We start from the raw sequence: 6613 nt of genomic DNA on the forward strand, positions 1-6613 counted from the left end.
CACCTTATGTTGAAAATCTTACCAATAGTCTGTGTCAACAGAATACCTATTTTAGAAGAAAAATTCGTGATTTCTTCCTGAAGCCTACAGACATAAAATAACAGTGTGAAGAATTACTTGTTCACGGTTAGTTATATTATCTTTCTTCCTTTGTTTTTCAGATTTCTGATGCAATTCTTGTTTTTAAGTAGGTGAAATACTGAGTTAATTGACTCACAGTGTGTTAAATAATGGTCAGCATTACCTGCGTTAACAAAGAAAGAAAACAGAAATTTTACAATTTTCTAAAAGTCCCTGGAGCTCTCATTCTCATGAAATACCCATTTGTTAACTTCATTCAATAAACTTAAAATAACACATTTTGAATTGCTTTAAAAACTGCATTTAAGTTACATTTTAGAAAGGGAATATTATTTCCTAGTAACTAAATATATACTTTGAGATGTTTTGGCTTATTTTCTGATTGGTTTGAGTTTGGCTGTGCTTCATAACACTTCTAATGTTTTCCTGTACCATCTCAAGTTTTGCACCCCTAATCAGAAGTGAATGTTTGACATCCAAACACTTAATCACATGTAGATGTTCATTATTTAAAGTAATCTAAAATAAATACATTTATGAAGTAAATAAACATGGAACACTTAAATGATTCATTTTTGTTTTGTTTTAAAGCTAAAAGTCTTGTTTTTTTTTTAACACAAGACTGGATCTTTAATTGCCACTATACCTACATCACTTTTTCCCTCAGTTTTTGTAAAGTGTCTATTATTGCTGTGCAATTTTACAATAGCTTGAAAATAGCTAAATCAACTCTTTGAATTTTTAAAATGATGTTCACTTATGTATGTCTATCACTTGAATTATCGATGACTAATATGGCGATGATATTGAGTCTTTTAATAGCAACTACAACCACACATAAGCCATTATCTTCTTTCTACCCAGAATTGCATAAAGCTGCACAGGGTTCCCATCTACCCTGATGATGCAACAGACATCATTCAATCCAACCAGGTGATTTTACTCATAGTAAGAATCAATTTCTGGAGATCCCATAATGATGCCAGCAATGACAAGATGTATAAATTGAAGCATTGGTTTTATATATATATATATATATATATATATATATATATATATATATATATAAATGGAGAGAGAGAGAGAGAGAGAGATTCCATTTTTTGTCTGGGGTAAAAATTTTAAAACTATATGCAGTCATCCTAGCTACTTAGGAGGCTGAGTAGGCAAAAGAGTCACTTGAGCCCAAGATTTCAAGGCTGTAGTGTATCATAATCACAGCTATGAATAGCCAATGCCCTCCAGCCTGGGCAACATAGCCCCTGTTAAAAAAATAAATAAATAAATAAATTATTTAAAACCCAGATTTTTTTTGAACTAAAATAAATAGGTAGCAAATAGTTTTCACTGTGTATCACTGTCACTAAAATACCCATTTCAATCAATGCACATTGGCTTATAGTTTTGATGGTGATTTCATAATCTCTTTAATGCAGAGAAAAATAGTGTATGCTTATGTTAAATGAAATGTTTTTTCTTTACCTGGCTTCATATTCTAAAAAATTCTAGAGGAGCAAATCTAAGCTTTCTCAGACAGCATTGCTGCCAAATGGGAACCATTAAATGATTGTTTTAATACATAAATTCGATGATCCCAGCTAGCTGAGTTTTTAACTATTTTGATAGCTTAGTTTTATTTTTCTGAAAAAAGTGATATGGTCAGGGTCTAAGTGCTTCAGGGTCATAAAACTGCACTTCTGTGTACAAAAAGAGGAAGAATGTTGAATACTACTGTGAAGTGTTAGTCATGATGCACATATGAATTTTCTTATCTGTTTTTTTCCAGAATAATCAGCTCATGTATTATTTTACAAGATAATGAAAACATGTATAAATACAAATGCAGTGCAGGCAAAGATTTTTGAGAAAATATTTTCTCTTAGTTTTTAGGGGGCAAAGTGCTATTTATTTTTAGTATTTCCGGATATGTTGAAAGACAGTTCATTTTAAACTTCATTAGTACTTCCAAGGAGTGCAGGGTTTCTTTGTGCACAGTTGGTTTGCCAAATCATGTTTGACTTAATAATTCTATGAAGCTTCAGTGACATGTTTTCATACCTTCTTTATGTAATTGTTTACAAAATTCTTAGAGATACAGAAAGAAGGTGCCTACTAGAGTTGCTAAAATTTAATTATTTCTACTAGGAAAACATCTAATACTACTTTGAGAGGTGGCACAGATTATCTAAAATAATACAAAAGGTGGGTTTTTGGAGGGAGCATTACAAACAAGAAGACATTTAGACATTTTTGGCTATAATTCTAGAAAGTAAAATGTTAAAATATCTAAATCTAACATAAAATATGTTAAAATAGCATTGATACTGAATTTATTTATCTTCTTTATTTGCAAGGTTGTAATATTTGGGAATATTGTTAATTTGAAGGTCTATCTTATACAGCTTTTTTAACTATAAAGAAACTGATTATAATACGTCATTTTTGTTGCATGTGATTGAAGTTGTGCTGGATGTCAAAGCCAGTGTTCTCTATGTTGATGTCATTTGCCAGTTCTTGCACCTGTCACCAACACATGAAGTTTAGCCTTACCACTTAACACTATTATAGCTATCATAGATAACTACGTATACTTTTTCCAAACTTTTACTTTGTTTTTTTATTTGAATTCTGAGATGCTTTGTTCTATATATGAGAAGGAATTTTATAATTTGATTGGTTCTTTAAAAAATTATAAAATTCAAAAATTAAAATTAGCTTCAAAAATACATCAGTCATTGGATCCTTTTGCACACAGAATGTTTTTGTAATAAATGAAATCGTAAAGATTTATTCCACATTAAGGAAAGATAAGACTTAGCTGGTTTAAAGTTGTTTTTTAGGTTTGAAAGTTATATAGTACCTGTGTGTCTAAGACAATTCATGGCACCCAGTAGTCACTTGGTACATGTTTTTTAAATGTTTGAGATGGATGTCTAAATGTCTTCTTGTTTGTAATGCTCCCTCCAAAAATTGTATTATTTTAGATAATCTGTGCCACCTCTCATAGTATTATTAGATGTTTGAGATAGGAAGACTCATTTCTACATTGATTGGTTTTGGACTTCTGGTGCATTACTGACTCAAAAAGTTTCTAATAATTTATTTAAGTAACTTTTCTATTTCTCAAATGTTCATTCAGTTTAGCAACTTCTTTTCTAAATGTAGTTATATAGATATGTCCAAGCTAAAACCGTATTCCAAAGACTGTAACTTTTTACATGGTGGAACATTGTGTCGCATGGTGGAAAGTTGTGCCACATGGTGGAACTTTGTGTCACATGGTGGAACATTGTGTCATATCAGAATGTTGAACTGCACTTTTTCCACAGTGTTGAGTTGCAGTTTTTCCCAAACAAAATAGTCCTGTTTGCATCACCAAGGAAGCGCCTGTCTACCCTGAATTTTAACTCTAATCAAACTATAATCATAGTTATGGCAATCATTCATAAAGCAAATACAGAGTTTGAGAAACTTACTACAACAGTTTTAGGCTCTATATAATTTCTCCTGTCTCCACTTTTTTATCTACTTAGCCGAATGCAAATTCCTCATTTTATCCTAAGAATTGTTTCAGATAGTTTCTCAAATTCTTCTAATTCTTCTTTTATTCATTTTTCCCCCACAAGGTCTTTAAATATATGTGCGGATCTATGCTTAATCTATCAGCTCTTTGGTCAATTAAGTGTTCCCCAGTTTCTTTCTCTGTGACACAGTGCACGTATTTAATACTCACAAACTACCAAGTATAATTGCCTTCAGACATTAAACTATTGATATTTTGATCTTGAATTGCAGTGGTTTGAATGTGCAAACTTATTTGATTATGCTACATGGGAGTGCATAATTACTGTCATAAAACTTGAGTACTCCTTAAAATAGAGAATGGTATTACATTTTACTTTAAAAACATGGTTACTTGAAAATATATTAATTATGGAAAAGTATGTGTGTGATGTATATGTATTTATCAAATTGGTCTCAAAAAGACAATACAGCAATATTTTTAAACTTATAATATCAAGTATAATGTAACGGTAGCCTGTCACTAAGTTATTGTTGTATTGTTGAAATAGTGAATATTGTATTTGTTGGGCTTTACTATTGTGATTGATTTCACTATATTTCATTCTCTTTTTTTTTTTTTTTTTGAGGCAGAGTCTTGCTCTGTCACTCAGGCTGGAGTGCAGTGGCGCAATCTCGGCTCACTGCAAACTCTGCCTCCCAGGTTCACGCCATTCTCCTGCCACAGCCTCCCGAGTAGCTGGGACTACAGGCACCCGCCACCAAGCACAGCTAATTTTTTTACTTATAGTAGAGACGGGGTTTCACTGTGTTAGCCAGGATGGTCTCGATCTCCTGACCTCGTGATCTGCCTGCCTCGGCCTCCCAAAGTGCCGGGATTACAGGCGTGAGCCACCGCGCCGGGCCTGATTTCAGTTTCTTCCAGGCCTTCCTATTGTTAACATGGGGGTTGTGTTGAAGAATATAAAGTTACAAAGTCAAGGAAGTAGGAAACATTTTTACAAGTATTATGTAGCCATCTTTGTGGGGCTGTGGTGAGGTAGGCTGCAAATGATTCTCCTATTTCTTTCCCTGAGTTCAGAACATAGGAATTAGATTGATAGACATCAACATACCCGCTTTATTGCTGACTCATGACAACTAATGGGAAGACATGGCTCAGATGTGCAGCCACAGTGAGCTTCTGAACATTTCTTCTCAGACTAAGCTCTTACACACAGTTGCAATTGAAAGAAAGAATTGCTTGACATGGCCACAGGAGCAGGCAGCTTCCTGCAGACATGACAGTCAATGCAAACTCATGTCACTGTGGGCAGACACATGTTTGCAAAGAGACTCAGAGCCAAACAAGCACACTCAATGTGCTTTGCCCAAATTTGCCCATTAGGTAAATCTTCCCTCCTCCCAAGAAGAAAGTGGAGAGAGCATGAGTCCTCACATGGAAACTTGAAGTCAGGGAAATGAAGGCTCACCAATTATTTGTGCATGGGTTTAAGTTTTCCTTGAAATTAAGTTCAGGTTTGTCTTTGTGTGTACCAGTTAATGACAAGAGGTTAGATAGAAGTATGCTAGATGGTAAAGAGAAATATGTTTTGTGTCTTCAATTTTGCTAAAAATAACCCAGAACATGGATAATTCATTTATTAATTGATTTTGGTAAGCCAAGTCCTATTTGGAGAAAATTAATAGTTTTTCTAAAAAAGAATTTTCTCAATATCACCTGGCTTGATAACATTTTTCTCCTTCGAGTTCCTTTTTCTGGAGTTTAACAAACTTGTTCTTTACAAATAGATTATATTGACTACCACTCACAGATGTTATGATATTAATTTCTATTGCTTACTTTGTATTCATAATTTTAGGATTCACAATTTAGCTGGAGAACTACTTTTTAACCTGTTGCACCTAAACATGATTGAGCTACAAGACAGTTTTACCATATGCATGCATTTTCTCTGAGTTATATTTTAAAATCTATACATTTCTCCTAAATATGGAGGAAATCACTGGCATCAAATGCAAGTCTCAGACGGAAGACCTAAAGCCCATTTCTGGCCTGGAGCTACTTGGCTTTGTGACCTATGGTGAGGCATAAGTGCTCTGAGTTTGTGTTGCCTCTTTTGTAAAATGAGGGTTTGACTTAATCAGTGATTTTCATAGCTTAAAATTTTTTTGAAGAACAGAACTTTTTTTAAAAACAGTTAGATGCAACCATATTATATAAAACAGAACAGATACAAGTAGAGCTAACTTGCTAAAGAAAGGATGGAGGCTCTGAAGCTGTGACTTCATTATCCCTTAATACTGCTATGTCCTCTGTAGTACCTTAGATTTCTATGGGACATCGTTTAAAAACTATTGTTTATGCGAGAGCCTTGCTAATTTCCTAAAAATTGTGGATACATTTTTTCTCCCGTGTATAATTTTCTCACCTTCTATTTAAAAAGAAAAAAATAGTCAGTGTAGTATTTACATATTTTACCCTATAAGGAGCTAACATAACTTTTGATTTAGTGTTATTCATAAAATTAGGTTAGCAGTTTATTAACCTTTTGTATTTACTCTGGCAATGTTTAATATCTCATAAGCTATACACACCTCGAAGCCATCAATGACAACCTTTTCTTGCTGAATAGAACAGTGATTGATGTCATGAAGACAATTTTATCTCCTTTTGCCTTCCATAATTTGTACCAGGTACTGTATGTGGTCGCTTGAATGGAAATAATAATTCTGAATTTTGATTAAGAGAAATATGAGAAAAATGTGTGGATTTAATAGGAAAGAAAGAACAAAATTGAAAGGGACTTATAAAAAGTCATGTAACATTGAAAAGTTTATACTTGAAAATATGCATAAAATTACCCAACTCTTTCCACAGCCAATAATAATAATAACAATAAAGGTGGAGCCATCAATATCCAAGACCCTTTCCCTAAGCTTCTGGATGTCCTCATACAGAAGCTTCTTCCCCATGTTTTGGATTTGTCCCTTTTCTCTCTGAGCATTC

This window comes from Pan paniscus, chromosome 8 (genome assembly GCF_029289425.2).
Source record: "Pan paniscus chromosome 8, NHGRI_mPanPan1-v2.0_pri, whole genome shotgun sequence".
NCBI lineage: Eukaryota > Metazoa > Chordata > Mammalia > Primates > Hominidae > Pan > Pan paniscus.